At 42.6% G+C, this 26,401-nt stretch overlaps 1 pseudogene; it reads right to left on the bottom strand.

Moving 5' to 3' along the window:
- The window catches only part of LOC104214913 (cytochrome P450 71A4-like), a 41,699-nt pseudogene extending 15,718 nt beyond the window's left edge, over positions 1-25,981 (bottom strand).
- Positions 25,982-26,401: the final 420 nt, after the last annotated feature.

The following is a 26,401-nucleotide window of genomic DNA, read 5'->3' as shown; positions in this document are numbered from 1 at the left end:
TTACCTTTTTCTTTATGCTTTCTTTTTACCTTTGGTATGTATATAATTTTATCATTTTATTGCACTTTTCATACTTTTTACTTTTGGTTTGTATATAAAGTTACGTTCTAATGTATATATTCATTTTACTTTCCACAATTTTCCTTTCGTAGCTTCTTATTTTATTTTCGTAACTTCTTGTTTGAGCTTTTGAGTGCAATAAGCCTTTGGTTTTCTTAATGTCACGGTTCTTTCCAAATGTGAACTTTGTGTGAACCGGGTGGCTCTTCCCAATGATGGATAACATGAAAACCTACTTAAGGGTTTGAGTCTATTTTCTTTTTTCTTTTTGTGTAAATAATAGCTAGTGAGTAATGGTGCCTCAGGCAAAGCTTCACTTGGGACTAACACATTTGCCTTTGATCCTATGGTCAAAAACAAATTGTTGTGTATAGGATGGTGAAAGTTGTGACCTTGAGACTCTTGTGTTGGCCGAAAATCATCAAGTGGTTTTTTGGGACCATTGTGTTCCTCAAATCTTAGATAAGGTTGTTGTGGGTCCCCGACTGTATCTCTTTAGTAATCCCATAGCTTGTGTGGTGAGAAGTTGAATTGCAAGTTCAAATCCCGAGCCATTAGTCTAGAACTTGCCTTGAATATTTGCCTAGGCGAAATCCTAAGTGTAATTTGACTTGAGACGTGATTATATACTCTCCTTGATCCGAATGATGTCTTGAACACTTCCATAGCCTACCAATAATAATATCCCTAGTCAACTCTTTTGAGCCATAGACCTTTTTCTTTCACAAACCACGATACAAGCCTTTACCTATTCTAAAAATACTCTCTCTTGGCACCCGATCTTTCCTTAGCACAAGGCAAAAGCATAAGTTTGGGGGGAGGGGGGGAGACGAGGAATTCAACAAAGTGGAAAAAGGTACAAAATAAAGAAAAGGAAAGGCAATGAAAAAGAAAGAAATCAAAAAAACAAAAAGAATGATCAATGTAGAAAAAAATGAAGGGATTCAATAAAAGTAAATAGATGAAAGGTGTGGAAAGTTGAGAAAGGAGAAAAATATTTGAAATGAACAAGAAAGAGTGGTAGTGTGTCTCTCTAACACCTTATAAAGAAGTTAAATGACTTAAAAAGTCAAGTAAATATGTGCCAAAATGAAACAAATTGAAGTGCTAAAGGGAAGATGAAACCTAGTTAGACCAAACACTTCCTACCCTGAACCAAAAGCCTTCACTATATCTCCACAAAAACCCTATATGATCTTGAGTTGATTGAAACTTACATTAGTGGTGACTTACATAAGGGGCAAGCTTATGGTACTTAGAGCCGGATTTGTGACCTTTCTTTGAAAGAGATGAGTGTGTTTCCACTATCTTCGTTCTGAGTGCTACAATCTAAAAGTGAGGTTTGCTTAGGGAGAGTTAAGGAGTATGAGTTTGGGTTCCACAATGACCAAAGTAGTAGAAAGAGTTTCTTTGATGGGTTGAGTCAACTCTTGATGCTCTTGTGTCACACTAAATCCATGGTGTTTAGAAGGTCGAATGTTGTTAATGATTCATTTGAATTAAGGGCAATTATTAGTTCCAATTGATGCTAGATGAGGTCAATTTAGGTCGGCTGAATTTTCTTGGGTTTACTCTTAAAGGGTGGGTCTTATTTTGTTTGCTTGAGGACAAGCAAAAGCTTAAGTTTGGGGGAGTTGATTACTAGGGATTATGGTTCATTTTACACTCATTCTTACTTGAGTTTTGTTAAAAATGTGTAGAAACTAGTCCCAAAGGCTTACATATTGTACTTGTTTGCAGGGTTTGGTAAAAAAGGTGACAATTAGTCAAAACCAGCTCAAAAGGAGTGAAACATGCACAAGCACCAAGAACAAGTCCAGGCACAGTGCAACAGGTCCACTACGGCCGCATTCCATTTGGTGCGGTCCGCAGTGAGGAGATTTCGAGAGTGCATAATTCGGAAACTCAAGCATTGCGGTCGCAAAGCATTTTATGCAGACCGCAATGGACTCACCACGGCCGCACTCGATATTGTGCGGTCCGCAGTGATGGAGTTCAGAGAGTTGGAGTTTGGAGATTTAGTGCTAATGCGATCCGCGATCTTCTTTGTGCAGACCACAGAAGAAGCCACCGCGATCGTGGTGCATTTTATGTAGCCCGCGATGGCCATGTTCAGAGAGCAGAGATTTAAAGCCAAAAGCCTCATCACGGCAGCACCCGATTTAGTGCGGACCGCACTAACCCCGCAGGGGTATTTTTGTCTAGAAAATTCAGCCTAGTATAAATAGTTTATTTTCCCATTTTTTAGGTCATGAGTGTAATATGACTTTGAGCTATGCTCGTGAACAATAGTTCTTAACCATTTTGAGTAATTTTAGAGTAATTTTATCATTGAATCTTCAAGTATTAGCTTGTAATTAAATCTTATGGATTTTTCTTCATCTATTTCTTTGTTTTATTCTATTATCATGAGTAGCTAGACCCATTAGCTAGGGTTGTGGCTCAACCCTAGTGTGGGTATTTGATGAGTCTTGAGTTTTAGGGCTTGAATGTCTATGGGTGTTTGATATTTGGACTAATTTGTGTTTTCCAAGTTGAATTAGTGGTTACAAACACTAATTTGTGCCTTTTTGACTTGGGCTCTTCTTGAGAAAGAGAGCTTGAGTCTAGGAAAATTAGTCCAACAAGAAATTGGGGCGTATTTACGAGATTGATATCCCTAATTAAAGGGTTAAACCTAGAGATAGTAATACCCGACTTGAACCTCAATTGCTTGCACAAATTATCATACCCAATCGGTTTTGAGAAACTCAATTAGGGCAAAATCACTCAAACTAACGAGAGGTATAGAGTGAGAAGTTCTGTGCATTGGTTATATCGTAATCCCCAACATGACAACCTAGCCTTAGACTCGAGAACCCGTCAAGTATCCACCTAGGAGAAAGTCACTTCCCTAGTGCCTTCTTAACTATTTAGAAAACTTTTCAAGTATCTTACTCTTAGCTTAACTTAGCTTAATTTAGCATCTTATTGGAATAATATTACAAGTAATCAAAAGACCAACTATGATTAGAAGTGTATTTAAGAGCAATTATGCATCTCTAGTTTAGATAGGAACCCAATTCCCATTTCTAGCTCCTTGTGGAATTCGATCCCGACCTTATCGGGTAAAAGCTGCTTCGACCACTCTCGCTACTTTGTAGTGGTGCAGGGTTGACTCCGATCAAAGAGTATCCTAGAAATATTCCTTCATCACTCTTGGCATCGAATTTACCAAACTAATCCTTTTCATTGTTGAGAACATAATATTTGCAGCCAAATGTTCTTAGGTGAGTCGGCTTGGGTTTCCTTCCATTTAACAATTCATATGGGGTTTTGTTCAAAAGTGATCTGATCATGCACCTGTTCACCAAGTAGCAGGCAGTGTTGACAGCTTCAGCCCAGAAGTTCTTTGGAATTCCACTATCGATCAACATTGTTCTTGCCATTTCTTCCAGAGTTTTGTTCTTCCTTTCTGCTACTCCATTTTGATGGGGAGTTCTAGGAGCTGAGAAGTTGTGAGCGATGCCATTTTCATTGCAGAATTCATCAAATTTGACATTGTCAAATTCTGTCCCATGATCTGATCTAATGCATGCGACTCTAGACTCCATCTTCACCTGGATTTTCTTCACAAAGTCCACAAACATCTCAACAGTTTCATCTTTGGTTCTGAGAAACAGAGTCCATGTGAATTTGGAGTTGTTATCTACTATCACAAAAGACCATGGACCAGGTCCTTCTGAATTAGTTTGTTCGGAAGAGAAAAACTTGCATGGCCTCGTCTTTTGTGTCAGCAGCATCATTAACAGCTTTCAAACACCTCAGATCACCACACTGTAAGGACTCAAAATCAACAACATAGATGTCCTGTATCTTTTAGCCATAAGTACTATTTCACCGGTCACAAGATAAGTGACTGTACATATTTTGGACAAGAATTCCACCTTGTTTGCTTTGTTACAGATTTGAGAGACACTCAAGAGACTGTACTTAAGGCCATTGACATAGTACACATTTTCAATAGAATAAGTGAGTGACTTCCCGACTTTTCCAACTCCAAGAATATACCCTTTTTTCCATTGCCAAAGGATACACTCCCTCCTTGAAGGGCTTTTAGTGAAAGAAAGTCCGTAGTGTTCCCAGTCATGTGCTTTGAACAACCACTATCCATGAACCATTGTTGACCGCTTCCTTTCACCGTTCCCTGCACAAGAGGTTAAGAGTTAGTTTTAGGAACCCAAGCAAGTTTGGGTCCCTTGTAGTAGGCAAGAGGATGAATAAGATTTCTCTTAGTCCATGCAAGTAATGTGCATTTTTTGTGAGTGGTACCTGGTCCCTCTTTTGTAGTCACCTTTTCTGCAAACACTTTGTTTTTCTGATTCAATTGATTCTTGGCCTGGACATCTTCCATGATGTTCCCAGTGCTCCCACATTGGGTACAAGGCCAGTTATCAGAGATAGTGACATACTTGCTGTGAGGGTTGTGGGGAGTTTTTTCCCTTTGGAATCCTATTCCCTGCTTTCACAAACATTAGTATGCAAGGCAGTGGTAGCTTTTGAGGACCAGGTCCACTTTAGGGACTTTTCAAGATCATTCTTTACTCTTTCTAGATTATTTTGGAGTTGCTCTTTTTTTCAATTTCATCACACATCCTAGATCTCATAGCTTTCACCTCATTTTCAAGTCTAATGTGTTCCTCACTGGCTGTCTCCTTTCTCTTTCTAGAATTTTTAGGTTTTGATTTAGTCCATGGTTTCACTATTGTTTCCCTTAGGTCTATAATTTCTGCCAATAGATCATCCTTTTTTTTCCTGAGGATTTCAATGGTTTTCTTATGGTTAGTAACTACAGCCACTGAGTCGTCTCTAGTTTATTCAGATTATCCTAATTCTAAGGTCAAGGAATCCCTATCTTCCACAAGACTATGAAAAGCAGTCATTAATACATCATCTAACGACATGAGTTTTTTTGGAGAACAGTATTTCAGATTTCTCTGAACATCCCTGAAATTTACCTCTTTATTGCCATTGTCTTCATCATCATCTGATTGAGCTATCAAAGCAAAAGTTGAGTCATATCCAATCTCCTCACGTTCAATTACTATCATGGAACTATCACTAGTATCAGGTTCATCTTCAGACTCACTAGAGGAATTGTGATGACTCGGCCAGTCGTGTCATGAGTTACAACTCCATTTTCCCCATTTCTACTTCTTATTGCTTTTTCTATTAATTCTATATGTGATCGGGTTGGTTGGCACGGGTTCAGAAATGATTTGATAAGGTTTGAGACACTTAGTCTCTTTTGAGAAAGCTTAAGTTGGAAAAGTCAACCGGATATTGACTTATGTGTTAGAGGGCTCGGATGTGAGTTCCGATGATTAGAATAGCTTCGAGAGGTGATTTTGGAGTTAAGAGTGTGATTGGAATGAGTTTTGGAGGTTCAGAGTAGATTTAGGCTTGAATTGGCGAAGTTAATGTTTTGGCGATTTTCGGTTGGTAGGTGAAATTTTGATATAGGGGTCGGAATGGAATTTTGAGAGTTGTAGTAGCTCTATTGTGTCATTTGGGATGTTTGTGCAAAATTTTAGGTCATTCAGACGTGGTTTGGTTGGGTTTTTGATGAAAAGTGAATTTTGGAAGATTTTGGAAACTTAGGCTTGAATCCGATGAGATTTGGTTGTTCCGATATTGTTTGAGGTCTTTGATGATTGGTATAGGTTTGAAAAGGTTATGGGATATGTTTATGCTTTTAGTTGAGGTCCCGGGGGCCTCGGGGTGATTTCAGATGGTTATCGGAGAGTTGGAGTTTTTGGTGAGCTGCAGATTTCTGCTGCTTCTGTTGTTTCCGCACCTGCGGATTAAGGACCGTATGTGCGATGCCGCATATGCGGATGATTGGGCGTAGAAGCAGAAATAGGATGGAAAGGCTAGAACCACAGAAGCGGTTGTTGGACCGCACCTGAGAAGGCGCAGGTGCGGAATATTCATCGCAAATGCAGAAAGTTAGGACTTAAGTGAGGACCGCAGATTCGGTGTCTTGACTGTAGAAGTGGTAAATTTGCCGCAGATGTGAAATCCCTGGGCTAGAAGGTATAAATTGTTTCCTTCATGATTTTTGAGCTATTTCACCATTCCTAAGTCGGCTTTGGAACTTTTTGGACGATTTTGAAGAGAGAATTCAAGGAGACTTCATTGAGGTAAGGATTTTGGACCTAAAACTCATTCCTATGGTATTATTTCACGGATTAGGGCTATAATAATGGAATTTAAGGGTTAAAATTGGGGAAACTAGGGCTTGGTATTGGAGACCTAGACTTAAGGATTTTAGGGACCTATCGTGGTTAGATTTTGGTACATTTGATATGTATGAGCTCATGGGGAGATGATGAATCCATTGATGTAAATTTTTTCGAATTCTAAGACGTGGGTCCGGGGGTTGGGTTTTGGTAATTTCAGGATTTGTGTTGTAAATCGATTATTTTTGCTTGGGCTTCGTTCCCTTAGCATATTTTGATACCGTGATTCTGATTTTAGATAGATTCGATGCAAGTGGAGGCCGATTCAAGGGGCAAAGGCTTCGCGAGCTAGATATTTGACCGGATTGAGGTGAGTAATTATTATAAATGATGTCCTGAGAGTATGAATCCCTAAATTTCACATCATTGTGCTATATTGAGGTAATGCACATGCCTGATGACGAGCGTGAAATCGTACACTGTTGGGGATGGTGACTTAGTCCATCCCGAATGACTATTTTATTGCGTATTTAATTAAAATCTATTTTGAACATTATATTTTTGGGCTGAACGCCATATTTGGGTCTCGTGCCAACTATTTGAATCCTTAAGGGATTTTATTGATATTTCCTTACTGTTTTGACTTTATGCTTGAACTCAGTCATGTTATATTTCATTGTTTTTATACTCAGCCATGTTTACTCTATTTTAACACTTAAATGATCTTTTAAATGATATTTTGGGCTGAGAATCATATTTTACTACTGCCCCAGTAGCTTGTGAGGATTTTGACTGAGTAAGGCCGAGGTCCTATGTTGTGAGGAAACACTGGAATATGACTATGAGGCCGAGGGCCTGAGAAATGTACGCCATGAGATGACTTGTTGATATGAGGCCGAGAGCCTAGTGATGATGCCATGAGATGGCTAGATATTGCGCTTGGGCTGTAAGGGGTCCCTCCAGGAGTCTTCACATCCCCAGTAAGCGTGGGTACCCATTGTGATGTGAGATTTAGCCCGAGGGGCTGGTATTGTTCTGAGATATTGCCCGAGGGGCGGATTCTGTTGATACTGTGCCTGATGGGTGAACCTTTATGTGTTTATCTTTCTTGATTGCCTATCATTTACCTGCTTAATTGTTGAAAAGGCTTTTCATGAAGTTTTAGTTGAATTAAAATGTCTTTCACATATCTTTACTGATTTACTATTTTACTGGTTTTTACTGCTTCATAATAGCTTGTAATGTAATTTACGTGATTTCCTGCTTTCAATCTTTATTTATGATTATTACTCATTGAGTTGGAGTGCTCACTTTACTCCCCGCACCCCGTGTGCAGATTCAGGCGCATCTGGTCCTGCTCTCGAGTGTTGATCTTTCCAACTTAGGTGGATCCGAAGATTCTCTAGGTAGCTACCAACGTTCGCATCTCAGAGCTTCTTCCTTATCTTATCTCTCCTTGTTTAAGTTTTGTATTGAACTCTGTAGACTTTTCTTGATTATTCTAGATTTTTTTATGCTCATGACTAGTGACACCCCGGTATCGGGCTGTGTTGGGTTGTATTCCGCATATTGTTTTGTATTGTCACTGTTAACCTTTGGATTATTTATAATGTTTTAGACTTGAATCTTATTGTTTAACTACTTAAAAAAAGAAAATTGAAATGGGAAGTGTCGGCTGGCCTTGTCTTCACGAGAGGCGCCATCACGATCGGGCCCGGGTTTAGGATCGTGACAAGAAACCCCCTCCCCCATGCTGCAAGAGCTTGTCTCATCATATTGTCAGTGGATCTTTTTCTTTTGAAGTCCTTGAAGGGAATCGGGTTCGTCTTAGTTGTTTTCTCATGGTAGTTCTTGGAGAATTCTTGTTTCAAGAGAGAACAGTCTTTCATGAAGTGTCCACACTTTCCACACTTGTAACAAAGATCACAGGTTTTTGGTCTGTTAGAGCCGTCCCTTTTTAGCATTTCTCCATTTCTTCTGACCATCTTCTGAAATCTTTTTGTTAAGTAAGCCATGTCACTGTCTTCCTCACTTGAATCATTGTTATCAGCTTTAAGTACCAGGCTCTTTTCCTCCTTTGGTTCTCTTCTTTCATTGTATATCTTTCTCTTCAACTCATAGGTCTTCAAGTTTCCGATCAGCTCTTCTATGGTCAGCTCCTGTAAGTCCTTAAATTCAGTAATAGCATTCACTTTGCTTTCCCAAGAGCTAGGCAAAAAGCTGAGGATTTTTCTCACTAGCTTGTTTCTGGGAATAGTTTCACCAAGTGAATGTAACTCATTTATGATGGAAGTTAATCTTGTGTGCATATCTTGAATGGATTCGTCATCCCTCATTTTAAAGAGTTCATACTCGGTAGTGAACATATCAATCTTAGACTATTTTACTTGTGTAGTTCCTTCATGAGCTGTTTGCAAGGCTTCCCATATCTCTTTGGCAGTGTCGCAGGGGGAGATTCTATTGTACTCTTCAGGTCCTATTTCACACACTAGAAATTTTTTGGCACAAAAATTCTTCTACACAACTTTCTTGTCTGCTTCAATGTACTCTTTGTTGGTTTTAGCCATTGAAAATGGAAGTTCCTCTAGTACCTTGGTTGGAACATAAGAACCATTGCTTATGATATCCCATAACTTACAATCCTCAGCCATGATAAAATCGTGCATTCTTGTTTTCCACCACCCATAGTATTGTCCATTGAACTTGGGTGGTCGGTATGTACATTGACCTTCTTCAAAATTTGGTGGAGCAGCCATGAGGATCCTTCCTAGGTGTTAGCCTGATAGGAGGAACCCGCTCTAATACCAATTGTTAATTTGTGTCAGTCTACCAAACAGTAGAGTACCTGGTCCTTTACGAGATTCTGTACAGTATGGATGCTCCAGTAGCACCAGCTCTGGCACCAGCTGTGCCCATTGTGATTCCGGGTCTTTAGGAGGCCTTGGCTAATATTATATCAGTTTGCACTGGCCTAGGTCAGGCGGTTTCAGCCAGTACAACCGCAGCTACTTCTTAGGCCGGGAGAGGCAATCAGACTCCTGCCGCTCGCACACCTAAGTAGGTCGTGCAGGGACTTCAGATACCAGGGGCACATCCAGCCCAGCCGGTTGTAGCTTCTCAAGACTATGTAGTTCATGACATGCTAAAGGACGAGCAACTAGGTTGGAGAGGTTTGGTAGACTTCAGCCTCTGACCTTCAGTGGTGGAGAGGGCGAGGATGCCCAGGGTTTCTTGGATAAGTGTTAGAGGATGCTTTGTACAGTAGGTATTCTAGAGACCAGTGGGCTCGCTTTCACTACTTATCAGTTTTCTCGAGTTGCTTTCACTTGGTGGGAGGTTTTTGAGAGGCATAGGCCTGCTGGTGCAGCACCCCTTACCGGGCAGCAGTTCTCCGTTCTCTTTTTGGAGAAGTATGTGCCGCAGTCTCGTAGAAAGGAGCTGCGCAGGCAATTTGAGTGGTTGTGTCAAGGGGAGATGACTGTGATGCAGTATGAGATGAGGTTTTCTGAGTTAGCTCGTCATGCTATTTGGTTGGTTCCGACAGATAGAGAGAGGATTAGGAGGTTTGTTGATGGCCTCACTTATCAGCTTCGTATTCTCATGACTAGGGAAAGGGTGACTGGTGCTACTTTTGAGGTTTTTGTGGATATTTCCCATGAGATTGAGTTTGTTCGTCACCAGGAGCGAGAGGAGAGGGAGGTCAAGAGGCCTCGAGGATCTGGTAGTTATAGTGGTACTCCTCTAAGAGGTCAGTTTCAGAACGGTAGAGGCCATCCATTCAGGCATGCTCAACCAACTCGCCTAGGTTATCGTGGGGCATCATTGGGTCATGGTTCTCATCAGGGCCAGTCATCACTTAGTGCCCTTCTAGCTCAGAGTTCGTCCCGTGCTCCATCAGTTTAGGGCTTTTCTATGCCAAGTGCATGTGCTAGCCATTCCGGTGCTAGGGGTTCCCTTCAGTCCCCTTCTCCAGCACCTGAGAGTTGTTATGAGTGTGGAGAGATGGGTCACATGTGGAGGTAGTGCCCTTGTTGTTTTGCGAGTTCATCTCAGCGGAGGGGTCAACCATCGGCTTCAGCACCAATTACTTCATCACCACCCGCCTAGCTAGCTAGGGGTGGAGGTCAGTCAACTAGGGGTCGCCCTAGAGGGGGAGGTCGATCAGGTTGTGATCAGGCCTGTTTCTATGCACTTCCATCTAGTCCCGATGCTATTGCTTCAGATTTTGTTATTACAGATATTGTTTCAGTCTGCCACAGAGATGCCTCTGTATTATTTGATCCCAGTTCCACTTTTTCTTATGTGTTATCATACTTTGCTCGTTATTTGGGTACGCCCCGTGAGTCTCTTGTTTCACTTGTTCATGTATCTACCCTAGTGGGCGATATTGTTGTCGTGGACCGTATGTACCGGTCATGTGTTCTGACTCTTGGGGGGTTTGGAGACCCGAGTAGATCTTTAATTATTGTGTATGGTGGATTTTGATGTCATTTTGGGCATGGATTGGCTATCTCCATGTTGTGCTATTCTGGACTGTCATGCTAAGACTGTCACATTGGCTATGTCGGGTGTGCCACGAATTAAGTGGCAAGGTGTGACTGATTATGTTCCCCGTAGAGATCTCATTCTTGAAGGCCCAACGTATAGTTGGGAAGGGTTGTCTTTTGTTTCTAGCCTTTGTGAGGGATGTTAGTGTTGAGACTTCCAGTATTGATTCTGTTCCAGTCATGAGGGATTTTCCCGATGTGTTTCATGGAGACCTGCGGGGCATGCCGCCGGAAAAGGATATTGATTTTCATATTGACCTAGTGCCGGGCACTCATCCCATTTCTAATCCTCCGTATCGCATGACACCAGCAGAGTTGAAGGAGTTAAAGGAGAATCTTCAGGAGCTCCTTGATAAGGGGCTCATTCGGCCTAGTATGTCACATTGGGGTGCACTAGTTCTATTTGTGAAGAAGAAGGATGACACTATGATGATGTGCATTGATTATAGGCAATTGAACAAAGTAACAGTTAAGAACAAGTATTTTTTGCCTCGCATTGATGATTTATTTGACCAGCTTCAGGGAGCGAGAGTGTTCTCCAATATTGATCTCCATTCAGGTTATCACCAGTTGTAAATCAGGGACTCGGACATTCTTAAGACATCTTTCAAGGCCCAATATGGTCATTATGTGTTCTTGGGGATGTCTTTTGGGCTGACCAATGCCACAATAGTGTTCATGCATTTGATGAACACCGTGTTCCGGCCTTATCTTGACTCGTTTGTCATAGTTTTCATTGATGATATTATGGTGTATTTGCGTAGTCAGGGGGAGCACATGAAGCATTTGAGAGTTGTGTTGCAGAGATTGAGGGAGGAGAAGTTTTATGCAAAATTCTCCAATTGTGAGTTTTGGCTCGGTTTAGTGGCTTTCTTGGGGCAAGTGGTGTCCAGCGAGGGTATTCAGGTTGCTCCAAAGAAGATAGAGGCGGTTCAGAGTTGGCCCAGACCATCCTCAGCCACAGATATTCGTAGTTTTCTTGGTTAAGCAGGTTATTATCGCCGATTTGTTCAGGGCTTCTCATCTATTGCATCGCCCTTGACCAAGTTGACTCAGAAGGGTGATCCATTTGTATGGTCAGATGAGTGTGAGGAGAGCTTTCAGAAGCTCAAGACAGCCTTGACTATAGCTCTAGTGTTAGTTTTGCCATCAGCTTCAGATTCATATACCGTGTATTATGATGCTTCGAGAGTTGGTATTGGTTGTGTATTGATGCAGGAGGGTAGAGTTATTTCTTATGCTTTGCATTAGTTGAAGCCCCATGAGAAGAATTACCCCGTTCATGATTTGGAGTTGGCTTCCATAGTTCACGCGTTAAAAATTTGGAGGCATTAATTGTACGGTGTGTCTTGTGAGGTGTTTATTGATCATCGTAGCCTCCAACACTTATTCAAGAAGAAGGATCTCAATTTGAGGTAGAGGAGGTGGTTGGAGTTGCTTAAGGATTATGATATTACTATATTGTACGATTCAGGAAAGGCCAATATGGTGGCCGATGCTTTGAGCCTAAAGGCGGTAAGTATGGGGAGTTTGGCATATATTCTAGTTGGGAGAGACCTCTTACAATTGATGTTCAGGCCTTGGCCAATCGATTCATGAGGTTAGATAATTCGGAGCCCAATCAGGTATTTGTTTGCGTGGTTTATCGGTCTTCCTTATATGATTGCATCAGAGAGCGTCAATATGATGACCCGCATTTGGTTGTCCTTAAGGATAGAGTTCAGCATGATGATGCTAGAGATGTGACCATTGGTGATGATGGGGTGTTGAGGATGCAGGGCCCTTTTGAGGTGCTTCGGAGGATTAGGGAGGTGGCCTATGATCTGGATTTGCCACCCAGCTTGTCGAGTGTGCATTCGGTATTTTATGTTTCTATGCTTCAGAAGTTTATTGGGGACCCATCTCATGTTCTGGATTTCAGCATAGTTCAATTGGATGATGATTTGACCTATGATGTGGAGCCAGCAGCTATTTTGGAGCGTCAGGTTTGAAAGTTGAGGTCAAAGGATATAGCTTCAGTGAAAGTGCAGTGGAGGAAGCTACCTGAGAGACCGAGCGGGAGATGCGGAGCAGATATCTTCACCTGTTTGAGGCTTCATGTATGTTTCTTGACTCGTTCGAGGACGAACGTTTGTTTAAGTTGGGGAGGATGTGACGACCCGGCCAGTCATCTCATGAGTTACCGCTCCATTTTCCCTATTTCTGCTTCTTATTGCTTTGTCTATCAGTTCTATATGTGATTGGGTTGGTTGGCTTGGGTTCGGAAAGGATTTGATAAGGTTTGAGACACTTAGTCTCTTTTGAGGAAGCTTAAGTTGGAAAATTCAACCGGATATTGACTTATGTATTACAGGGCTCGAATGTGAGTTCCAAAGATTCGGATAGCTTTGGGAGGTGATTTGGGACATAGGAGTGTGATCAAAATGAGTTTTGGAGGTTCAGAGTAGATTTAGGCATGAATTGGCGAAGTTGATGTTTTCGCCATTTCCGGTTGGTAGGTGAGATTTTGATATAGGGGTCGGAATGGAATTCCGAGAATGGCAGTAGCTCTATTGTGTCATTTGGGATATTTTTGCAAAATTTCAAGTCATTCGGACATGGTTTGGTTGAGTTTTTGATCAAAAGTAGAATTCGGAAGATTTTGGAAACTTAGGCTTGAATCCGATGAGTTTTGGTTGTTCTGATGTTGTTTGAGGTGATTTGATGATTGGTATAAGTTTGAATAAGGTTATGAGATATGTTTGTGCTTTTGGTTGAGGTCCCGGGGGCCTCGGGGTGATTTCATATGGTTATCGGAGAGTTGGAGTTTTTGGTGAGCTGTAGATTTTGCTGCTTCTATTGTTTCTGCACTTGCGGATTGGGGACCACAGGTGCGACACCGTATATGCGGACGATTGGGCGCAGAAGCGGAAATAGGCTAGAAAGGCTGGAACTGCAGAAGCGGTTGTGGGACCGCACCTATGAAGGCGCTGCTGTGGAAAGTTAGGACTTAAGTGAGGATCGCAGATGCGGTGGTCTTGACCGCAGAAGCGGTAAATTAGCAGCAGATGCGAAATCTCTGGGCCAGAAGGTATAAATTATTTCCTTCACGATTTTTGAGCTATTTCACCATTCCTAAGTCGTCTTTGGAACTTTTTGGACGATTCTAAAGAGAGAATTCAAGGAGACTTTATTGAGATATGGATTTTGGACCTAAAACTCGTTCCTATGGTATTATTTCACAGATTAGGGTTATAATTAATGGAATTTAAGGGTTAAAATTGGAGAAACTATGGCTTGGTATTGGAAACCTAGACTTGAGGATTTGATGGACCTATTGTGGTTGGATTTCGGTACATTTGATATGTATGAGCTCGTGGGGAGATGAGGAATCCATTGATATGAATTTTATCGAATTCCAAGACGTGGGCCGAGGGGTCAGGTATTGATAATTTCGGGATTTGTGTTGTAAATAGATTACTTTCATTTGGGCTTCGTTCCCTTAGCATATTTTGAGTCGTGATTCTGATTTTGGATAGATTCGGCGCGAGTGGAGGCCGATTCGAGGGGCAAAGGCATCGCATGCTAGAGATTTGACCGGATTGAGGTGAGTAATGATTGTAAATGATGTTCTAAGGGTATGAAACCCCGAATTTCACATTGTTGTGCTATATTGAGGTGACGCACACGCTTGATGACGAGCGTGGGATCTTACACTGTTGGGGATGGTGACTTAGTCCATCCCGAATGACTATTTTATTCCGTATTTGACAGAAATCTATTGTGAACATCATGTTTTTGGGATGAACACCATATTTGGGCCTCGTGCCAACTATTTGAACCCTTAGGGGATTTTATTGATATTTCCACACTATTTTGACTTTATACTTGAAATCAGTCATGTTATATTTCATTGTTTTCATACTCAGTCATGTTTACTCTATTTTAATTCATAAATGATCTTTTAAATGATATTTTGGGCTGAGGCTCATGTTTTACAATTGCTCGAATAGCTTGTGAGGATTTTGACTAAGTACGGTCGATGGCCTATGTTGTGAGGAAACACCGGGTTATGACTATGAGGCCAAGGGCCTGAGATATGTATGCCACGAGATGGCTTATTGATATGAGGCCGAGAGACTAGTGATGATGTCACGAGATGGCTTGACATTGCGCTTGACCCGTAAAGGGCCTCTCCAGGAGTCTGCACACCCTAGTGAGCGCGGGTACCCATTGTGATGTAAGATTTAGCCCGAGTGGCTGGTATTGTTCTGAGATATTGCCCAAGGGGAGGATTCTGTTGATATTGTGCCCAAGGGGCGAACCTTTATGTGTTTATCTTTCTTAATTGCCTGTCATTTACTTGCTTAATTGTTGAAAAGGCTTTTCATGAAGTTTAAGTTGAATTAAAATGACTTTCACATATCTTTACTGATTTACTATTTTACTGGTTTTACTGCTACATTATAGCATGTAATGTGCTTTACGTGATTTCCTGCTTTCAGTCTTTATTTATGATTATTACTCACTGAGTTGGAGTAATCACTTTACTTCCTGCACCCCGTGTGCAGATTCAGGCGCATCTGGTCCCGCTCTCGAGTGTTGATCTTTCCAGCTCAAGCGAATCCGAAGATTTTCTAGGTAGCTGCAGGCGTTCGCAGCCCAGAGCTTCTTCCCTATCTTATCTCTCCTTGTTTTAGTTTTGTATTGAAATCTGCAGAATTTTCTTGATTATTCTGAATTTTTTGATGCTCATGATTAGTGACACCCCGGTATCGGGCTATGTTAGGTTGTATTTCGCTTATTGTTCTATATTCTCACTGCTCACCTTTCGATTATTTATAATGTTTTAGACTTGAATCTTATTGTTTAGCTGCTTAAAAAAAGAAAATTGAAATGGGAAGTGTCGGCTGGCATTGTCTTCACGAGATGCGCCTTCATGACCGGGTCCGGATTTAGGGTCGTGACAGGAACCCCCCCTCCCCCCATGCCGCAAGAGCCTTTCTCATCATATTGTCAGCAGATCTTTTTCTCTTGAAGTCCTTGAAGAAAACTGGGTTCGTCTTAGCTATTTTGTCATGGTAGTTTTTGAAGAATTCTTGTTTTAAGAGAGAACAATCTTTCATGAAGTGTCCAGGCTTTCCAAACTTGTAACAAAGATCACAATTTTTTGGTCTGTTTGAGCCATCCCTTTTTATCATTTCTCCATTTCTTCTGACCATCTTCTGAATTCTTTTGGTTAAGTAAGCCATGTCACTGTCTTCCTCACTTGAATCATTGTTATCAGCTTTAAGTACCAGGTTCTTTTCCTCCTTTGGTTCTCTTCTTTCATTGTCTATCTTTCTCTTCAACTCATAGGTCTTCAAGTTTCTGATTAGCTCTTCTATGGTCAGCTCCTGTAATTCCTTTGATTCAGTAATAGCATTCACTTTGCTTTCCCAAGAGCTAGGCAGAAAGCTAAGGATTTTTCTCACTAGCTTGTTTCTGGGAATAGTTTCACCAAGTGAATGTAACTCATTTATGATGGAAGTTAATCTTGTGTGCATATCTTGAATGGATTCGTCATCCCTCATTTTAAAGAGTTCATACTCGGTAGTGAACATATCAATCTTAGACTATTTTACTTGTGTAGTTCCTTCATGAGCTGTTTGCAAGGCTTCCCATATCTCTTTGGCAGTGTCGCAGGGGGAGATTCTATTGTACTCTTCAGGTCCTATTTCACACACTAGAAATTTTTTGGCACAAAAATTCTTCTCCACAACTTTCTTGTCTGCTTCAATGTACTCTTTGTTGGTTTTAGCCATTGAAAATGGAAGTTCCTCTAGTACCTTGGTTGGAACATAAGAACCATTGCTTATGATATCCCATAACTTACAATCCTCAGCCATGATAAAATCGTGCATTCTTGTTTTCCACCACCCATAGTATTGTCCATTGAACTTGGGTGGTCGGTATGTACATTGACCTTCTTTAAAATTTGGTGGAGCAGCCATGAGGATCCTTCCTAGGTGTTAGCATGATAGGAGGAATCCGCTCTGATACCAATTGTTAATTTGTGTCAGTCTACCAAACAGTAGAGTACCTGGTCCTTTACGAGATTCTGTACAGTATGGATGCTCCAGTAGCACCAGCTCTGGCACCAGCTGTGCCCATTGTGATTCCGGGTCTTTAGGAGGCCTTGGCTAATATTATATCAGTTTGCACTGGCCTAGGTCAGGCGGTTTCAGCCACTACAACCGCAACTACTTCTTAGGCCGGGAGAGGCAATCAGACTCCTGCCGCTCGCACACCTAAGCAGGTCGTGCAGGGACTTCAGATACCAGGGGCACATCCAGCCCAGCCGGTTGTAGCTTCTCAGGACTATGTAGTTCATGCCATGCTAAAGGACGAGCAACTAGGTTGGAGAGGTTTGGTAGACTTCAGCCTCTGACCTTCAGTGGTGGAGAGGGCGAGGATGCCCAGGGTTTCTTGGATAAGTGTTAGAGGATGCTTTGTACAGTAGGTATTCTAGAGACCAGTGGGCTCGCTTTCACTACTTATCAGTTTTCTCGAGTTGCTTTCACTTGGTGGGAGGTTTTTGAGAGGCGTAGGCCTGCTGGTGCAGCACCCCTTACCGGGCAGCAGTTCTCCGTTCTCTTTTTGGAGAAGTATGTGCCGCAGTCTCGCAGAAAGGAGCTGCTCTGATACCAATTGTTAATTTATGATGGAAGTGAATCTTGTGTTCATATCATGAATGGATTTATCGTCCCTCATTTTAAAGAGTTCATCCTCGGTAGCGAGCATATCAATCTAAGACTGTTTCACTTGAGTAGTTCCCTCATGAGCTGTTTGTAAGGCTTCTCATATCTCCTTGGTAGTGTCGCAGGTGGAGATTCTATTGTTTTCTTCAGGTCCTATTTCACACACTAGAATTTTCTTGGCATGAAAATTCTTCTCCACAGCTTTCTTGTCTGCTTTAGTGTACTCTTTGCATGTTTTTGCCATTAAAAATGGAAGTTCCTGTAGTACCTTGGTTGAAACATAAGAACCATCACATATGATATCTCACAACTCACAATCCTCAGCCATGATAAAATCGTGCATTCTTATTTTCCACCACCCATAGTATTGTCCATTGAACTTGGGTAGTCGGTATGTAGATTGACCTTCTTCAAAATTTGGTGGAGCAGCCATGAGGATCCTTCCTAGGTGTTAGCCTTATAGGAGGAACCTGCTCTGATACCAATTGTTAATTTGTGTGAATCCACCAAACAGTAGAGGACCTGGTCCTCTACGAGATTCTGTTGAGAATGCTAATAAAGAGGTATGTAAATAAGGCAGAGGATTTTTACGTGGAAAAATCCCACACAAGGGAATCAAAAAACCACGACCTACACATGTAGGATTTCAACTTCACTAACTTGTAAAAATCTATTACAAGCCACTTTGCAATGACTCCATTACAAAGAATTTACTCAACTAACTTTTGGTACTCTCACCACAAGCCACTTTGTGACTTCCTAGTTACAAAGACTTTTACTAACTTGTGATGCTCTCACCACAAGCTACTTTGTAACTCTACGATTACAAAGACTTTTACTTATGACTAAACCTAGTCACAACATAAACTCAAGGATTTTATGGATTTACAAGAGGATTCCTAATCAAATTCTTCTAGCTAAGCAGTTTAGGAGATACAATAAGTACAATCACAAAGTTACAACTCAACTATGACAACAACAAGCTATCTTTTAGGAACTGGTTCGTTGCGTTGGACTTTGTTCTGCAAGCTTGTGAGGATTGATTTCTCTATTTTTGGCAAGGAGCTTGAATGATAAACTGAAACCTTCAAGTGATGTTTTGTATACACTCATTGTAGGTACATCTTGATCACATCACTTGAAATTATATGAGCACTTTAGTTGGTCAGAGAATGAGTGGGCGCTGGAGACAGTGTAGTGTGGCAGAAACAGTGCAGTCAATCACTTCATTTCCAGCTGTGACCAATTGGCTTGTAGTGTAATGAGGGAACCATAAGGGTATCAGATCCTTGTTTGGGTTCCTAGCTCCTGAAGCTGTAGCAGTTCACCTTTAGCTAGAATTTGTTAAGCTTGCAGTATAGTCCGAGTAGGTCAGGTTCCCTATTTGGTCCTTAACAGTAAGTTTGTTAGATCATTAAAACATAAGGCAAGAACATTTAAAACCGATCACTTTCCATTCTGAATTTCAAGCAAAACGTCCACGAAGTCTTAGCTTAACTCTCGTAGTATTCTTATTTCTTGTTCCTAATCATGTGTTCTTCAATCACCATCTCTAAAAATGCGTCCAACTCTTTAGCTACTTTCTCCACTCTGATGTCAAGGCTATTGATTTTATTGAGCTATTCAAGCCATGGAATGTAATCCCCAACGTTAAAAACACCTAGAAGTTCAAGAAGCTGTTCTAGGGTGGCCTTAGCATTCATCCCACTTTCACCTTCATTATATTTCCTCCCTAAGGCCACTATGCTAATTATGTTATTAGTCAGAGAACAAAATAGATCTCTCAAATCTATCACTGAACTCGAAGAATCACATCCTTGACTGATTTTTGCAATCATGTTAGCAGTTTCTTTTTCTCTGACATCATGACAAGATTGGACCCTTTTACTGTTAAGAAGGTGAAGCACAATAATACTTCTTACTTGCCTCCAGTATTCACCAAAAGGACTAAAGCCCACATCCTTTGAGCCATACAATAGTCTATCAGCGATGCTGGATTTAGGTCTGCTTGACCAGACGAGGTCATGGGTTCTGCTACGCGGCGCCTTCCTGAGATTCCTCGAAAGGGCGACGTAAGGCTAAGCAACTGATGTCAGTGCAGTTACTGTCCGCCAACTGAGGTCCCCTCCGTACGCTAGACTAGATTGTCAGTGCCGCACGGGAAACCAATGTCAAGAGCAATTGAGAGAACATAAATAAGAATTGAGAATGAAAGAAAGCTTGATTGCATTAATGAAAGCTATTACAGAAAGACAACGTGGTGTCGAGAGGGAGAGACACCAGTACAGAGAATTGTTTGCTTGCTAGAAAGTTTGATTGCTTGATCCCCTCCCCTCCTAATAATGCTAAAAAAAAATAAACCAAAGCTTCAAGACTAGACTTGACTAAGCTAGAGAAACATAATAGAAGTACATGAAATAAAACTACTCTATATTTACGATGACAAGGACAAAGTTTTCTACAAGGCAGAAACATGTTCGTTGTCAGCAACAACGTCTTTGGCATCATGGTCGGTGCGCGCAACGTTGTCTACGCGCGCGACACTATTGGCATCTGCCTACGGCTGGGCACTGGCGAGGGATATCGGTGGGGCGACAGAGGCACATGCGCGCTTGTCACTTGGCGTGGCCAAGACCACGGGGCCATCCATGGCGCTAGGCATTGGGAGGCTTGCTAGGATGCCATGGGGCGTACCCAAAGAGTCATGGGGCATGGCTGGAAAGCCTCCCATGACATTCTCCCCTACCTTAATTGGCGACGTCCTCAGCGCCTTACTTGCAATATAGTCTTCAATGAGGCTCTTGTAGGCTTTGAGGTTGATCACATCTCCCAAGTATTCTCCTCTACATCACAGCCCTACCATTTCACCAAGAACTCTTAGTGATATTTCCTTGAGGCATGAATCACTCTATCATCAAGGATAGCTTCAACATGCCTTTTCCTGGTTGAATTGGGACCCCGAATACTGGGTATTATGAGCTGGCTCCGTGAAGGATCCTCCGTGTCTTCCCGAAAAGGTGTCTTCCCAATGCTCCTTTCAATGGACAAGGGTCCAATGTATTTTTGCAATAGGAAAGGGTCATTGACCCTCACAAATAAGTACCGCTTTGGAATTTTGACCATCACTTTGTCTCCTACTTGGTATTCAACAAAGCAACGATTTTGATCAGCATGCCTCTTTATCAGCTTTTGACCTTTGACAAGATAGCTCCGCACTATTTACAAATTTCGCTTCCACTCTTTTGAGAAACTAGTAGATCGAGGAGATTTAGACATGTTTGGTGTATTTACTGTGTGTGGGAGTAGCGGTTGTTGTCCGGTAACAATTTCCAAAGCGCTTTTGTTTGTACTAGAGCTCTTTTGTGAATTGAAACACAGTTGAGCAGTATCCAGAAGCTTCACCCAATTCTTCTGCAATCCAGTTATAAAGTGGTGAAGATATTCCTCCAACATACCATTGAACTGCTCCGTTTGGCCATCAAATTGTGGATGAAAACTTGAGTTGTGACTCAATTTTGACCCAAGGCACTTAAAGAGTTGGGTCCAAAAATTGCTAGTTAAGCGTGAGTCGCGATCACTAACAATGTATTTGGGCTGGCCCCAATATTTGACGACATGAGAGAAAAAGAGTCGAGCTGTATCTTCTGCTGATATATATTGTAGGGCGGCAATAAAGGTAGAATACTTTGAAAACTGATCTACCACATCCAAGGTAGTTGTGAGATCTCCGACCTTGGGTACTCCGGTGATGAAATCCAGGGAAACACTTTCCCAAGGTCTCTTTGGGATAGCTAATGGTTCCAGGAGTCCCACTTGTGTCAAGCGGTCTGACTTGTCCTTCTGTCATACTAGACAAGTCTTCATATACTGAGTGATGTCATCGGCCAATAATATGCACGCTGAAGCAACGCCATGGTACGTTCCTCACCGGGATAGCCGGCCCACAGAATATCATGACATTCTGACAGAAGAGTCCTCACATATCTCCTTCTTTAGGAACATAAAGTCGGTTCCCTTTCACTTTCAGAAGACCATCTTCCATATAGAACTGGCGAGTCTTGCCTTGTCCTACTAAATCAACCAAATACTGTACAACAGGATCCTTGATGAGTAGATCCTGTATCTGGTCCTTGATGGAGGTGTCTACTTTGCTCCCCCTTAGGGTGGCGAGTAGGCACACCGATGCTAGATCAACTCGCCGACTGAGTGCATAAACAACATGATTGGTCTTCCCACTTCGGTACTCCAGGTTGAAGTGGAATTCAGCTAGGAGTTCCTACCACCTGGCCTGTCGACCATTCAACTTTGGCTGGGTCATGAAATGGCTAATAGTTGTGTTGTTTGTCTTGACCACGAATGGGGTCCCCAGCAAATAGTGCCTCCAAAGGCGGAAGTAGTGGACGATAGCCAATAATTCTTTCTTATGGGTGGCATAGTGTTTCTCTGCATCCTTCAGCTTCTAGCTCTCGTACGCTATAGGATGACCTTCTTGTAGCAAGACTCCGCCGAGGGCATAGTCAGATGCATCCGTTTGTACCTCGAATGGCTTGGTCAGATCAGGGAGAGCCAAGATGGGGCTACTAGACATAGCTACTTTTAATGCGTTGAAGGTCTCTACTCGCCTGGGTCCCCAATCCCAGTGCATGACCTTTTTGAGGCGTTCTGTCAATGGCACTGCTATGAGGGAGTAGTTCTTCACAAATCACTGGTAGAAGTTGCATAGGCCAAGAAACGCCCCTCAAGGCATGGACATCCTTAGGCGGCGACCAATCTGTGATTGCCTGAATCTTCTGTTGGTCTATCTTGATCCGTCCTTCCTGGATGACATGTCCTAGGAAGTCAATTTGCTTCTGAGCAAAGGAGCACTTAGATAGCTTTGCATATAGCTCATGCTCCCGCAATCGAGCTAGGACCTTCCGTAAGTGCACTAGGTGTTCTTCCAATGTTTGGCTATATACCATAATGTCATCCAAGTATACCACCACGAATTCGTCAATGTACTCTCGGAAGAATTGGTTCATTAGAGTGCAAAATGTAGATTGGGCGTTAGTCAAGTCAAACGGCATGACCAGGAAGTCGTACGACCCATATCTTGTCACACAGGTCGTCTTGTGTTCATCACCATCTGCAATCCGAACATGCCAGTAACCTGTCTTGAGGTCTATCTTGGTGAACACCATCGCACCACCCAGTCTATCGAACAAGTCTTCCATTAGAGGAATAAGGTACTTGTTCTTCACGGTGATTTTGTTTAGAGCCCGATAATCCACAAAGAGTCGCAGACTGCCATCATGTTTCTTTTGGAATAGAATAGGGGACCCGTATAGGGACTTGAGGGTACAATGATCCCTGTATCTAGCATTTTCGCCACTTGTCGCCAAAATTCGGTGAGTTCGGGTTGTGACATTCTGTAAGGCGCCCAGGCAGGTGGCTTCGCTCCCGGCACCAACTCAATTTCATGGTCCACAGTACGCCTAGGAGGGAGCCACTTTGGCATGTCTTATGGCATGACATCTTCAAACTCCAATAGTAGCTCCTTCATGGGTTCAGGAATGGGACCCGAGGAGCATTCCATATCTTTAATGTAGAGGGTTGCCATGAACGTAGGTTTATTCCTTTTGACCCCCTTCTTCAATTGCAAGGTCGAGATGTTCTCAACGACCATCTTCATGGGCATGCACGGGATAATGCAGGGCTTGGCCCTATTGGTTCCCATCATCAGTAGCATGTCTGCAAATGGTACAGGTATGGTGTTAGTTTGCCTTAGGAATTCCAACCCAACTATCAACTCGAAGTCATCTATGATCACCACTCGCAGGTTGAATTTTCCTTCGTAAGGGCCAAGCTTCACTGGTACCTCTTTGGCTATTCCACCCACTGGCTGGGGAGGTGAGTTGATAGCCTTGATACTACCTCTACCTTTCCCTACAACTAGACCAAGGCACTCTACCTAAGTCGAAGCTAAGTAGTTGTAGGTAGCACCCGTGTCTATCATAGCCCGAATGAGCTTGCCATTCACCTTCATCTTAACGAATATTAAGGTCATATCTTGTTTAACAGGAGTCTCCTCATCTGCCTTAATTTTCTCTTTCTTGGTGACTGGACATGGGTCCTTCTTCATACAGATACCAGCACTGGTCTCCTCTAATGCCTCGAAAATGGAGCCAATAATCGCATTGAAGTTACCTACTGATTCAGTCTGGTCTGCATCATCTGAGTCGTCATCAGTCCCATCATCACAAGCCTGATGGGTGTTCATCTGTGCATGTGGGCACTCATTGTTCCAATGTGGTCCGCCACAATGACGGCATCCTGAAGGAGGCTTTCTCCGCCGGTCATTGTTGGTTGACGCATCACTGTTGCTGCTTGAGGAAGGAGCCTTAGATTTGGTTGAGCTTCGATCTCCCCCACTTCTGCTAGGTCCACCATTGCTAGGCTGGCCCCCTTTGAATCCCACTCGGGCAGGCAGCTGAGGCCTATCCCTCCGAGCTTTCATTTGATAGTCCCCAAGGCATTCAGCTGCTTGGATCGCCTTGGGCAGGGTATCTACCCTTTGTCTTTGTAGCTCCACGCGAGCATAAGGTTTCAACCCTTCCAGGAAAGTGAAGAGCTTGTCTTTGTCCCCCATGTCGCGTATGCTTAGCATGAGCACGGAGAATTTCCGCACGTAGTCCCACACTGATTTGGTCTGGCAGAGCTCCCATAGCTTTCTCTTTGAATTGTATTCAACATTTTTGCGGAAGAACTGTAGGCGTATGGCTACCTTCAGTTTTGCCCATGTCTCGAGAGCATCTTCACCGGCCCTGATGGCTTTGCTCACCCGCCGCCAGTGTTTAGCATCACTCTGAAGATACATGGCAACAATTTCTATCTTCTTAGCTTCTTCTAGGCCCCCAACAACATCGAAATATTGTTCGACATCAAAGATGAAGTTCTCCACTTCCTTGGCATTCCTAGCTCCACTGTATGGCTTTGGCTCAAGAATTTATAGTTTTTGAGTCGAAGAAACGGGGTTCGCAACACCCCCGATTTGGTTTCCATCGCCTCGAAGCAGGCCCTGTAAAGCATTATTGACAACATTGAGCTTGTTTGTCAAGTCGTCAATAGTTTGTTGCATGACAGTCACTCTGTCTGCCTCTTGTTCCCTGTAAGCTAAATCCTCAGCACGCTCTTGTTGGAGTCCCTCAAATTTGCCAAAATTTTCGGCTGCCTCCGTGGCTGTCGTTTGCCAGTTTCCCTCGGAGTCGTGACTGATGTTTTCTATGTCAACTTCGGCCTAGAGCACCCTACGGTCTAGGTCGTCCAACCTTTTCCCTAGGCTGGTTTTTTGTTCAGGCACCATATCCACAATGGGTCGTAATCCGTCAACCGTCTGTTCATGGGCCGCAATGCGGTCCCCGTGATTCACCATGGTCAGAAATGATGGTAATGGCAATGCATTCCCTCATTCGATGTCGAGACTAGGCTCTGATACCAACTGTTACCCGGAGCCTTCCTGAGATTCCTTGGAAGGGTGACATAAGGCTAAGCAACATGTCAGTGCAGTTACTGTCCGCCAACTGAAGTCCCCTCTGTACGCTAGACTGGATTGTCAGTGCCGTACGGGAAAACCAATGTCAAGAGCAATTGACAGAACAAAAATGAGAATTTAGAATGAAAGAAAGCTTGATTGCATTAATGAAAGCTATTACAGAAAGGCAACGCGGTATCGAGGGGGAGAGACACCAGTACAGAGAATTGTTTGCTTGCTAGAAAGTTTGATTGCTTGATCTCCCCTAATAATGCTTAAAAAAAATAAACCAAAGCTACAAGACTAGACTTGATTAAGCTAGAGAAACATAATGGAAGTACATGAAATAAAACTACTCTATATTTACAATGAAATGAACTTAGTTTTCTACAAGGCAGAAACATGTCCGTTGTCAGCAGCAGCGTCTTTGGCATCACGGTCAGCGCGCACGCGCTGTTGGCATCTACCTGCGGCTAGGCGCTGGCGAGGAATATCGGTGGAGCGACAGAGGCACATGCGCGCTTGTCACTTGGCGAGGCCAAGACCACGGGGCCGGCCGTGGCGCTAGACATTGGGAGGCTTGCTAGGACGCCATGGGGCGCGCCGAAGGGGTCATGGGGCATGGCTGGAAAGCCGCCCATGACACTTCTCATGATATCACGAGCAACATCAACAGAGGAAGCAACAACCACCTGGCTTACTGCCCAAGTGAAGTATCATTGCTGGACCATATTTTTCTGATAGTTTATGGAGAGAACGGTGAGGATGCGACCCAAGTTGATGCAAATTTCCAATGATTGGTAGTCCTTTTGGAGATGGTGGTAACTTATTTTGGACTGTGTTTGAATTAGTAAAGAACCATTGATGAAGGAAGAAAATGAAAACAAGCAGAGGAATTAGAAGCGAATACCAGGGAAGATCCATTTTTTGTTATAGCGAGGAGTACTGAGATATAATGAAATTAAGTTTTTGGTACCTAGAATTGAGGCTTCAAGTTAATAACACTGTTAGCTAACAGCAGCTGTTTTTATAACAGCTGCTAGTTGAATTATTGATTCGATTGTATTATAACAGCTACTAGTTGAATTAGACGCAAATTGCAAGTTTGCACCATGTATACTCTCAAATAATATTATTGGGACTGTCATGTATTTTTCTTGATTTACGTGGTGAATTCTTTAACATTTCTTCAGCCAAGTTATTCACTTAATATTTTAGTGATTCTTGCTTGTTTTTCTTTCTTTTCTTTTCGTGCTTATTGAAAGTACAGGAGGGGAGGAGGGGTGAATTGTAGCCTTTTGAAATTTCTAGTCGATTACTCTTCAGACCTAATCGACTTATGCG

The sequence above is a fragment of the Nicotiana sylvestris genome, chromosome 3, assembly GCF_000393655.2.
Source record: "Nicotiana sylvestris chromosome 3, ASM39365v2, whole genome shotgun sequence".
In the NCBI taxonomy this organism is placed as follows: domain Eukaryota; kingdom Viridiplantae; phylum Streptophyta; class Magnoliopsida; order Solanales; family Solanaceae; genus Nicotiana; species Nicotiana sylvestris.
Note: the sequence above shows the minus strand (reverse complement) of the source record. Positions and strands in the feature narration are given on the sequence as shown.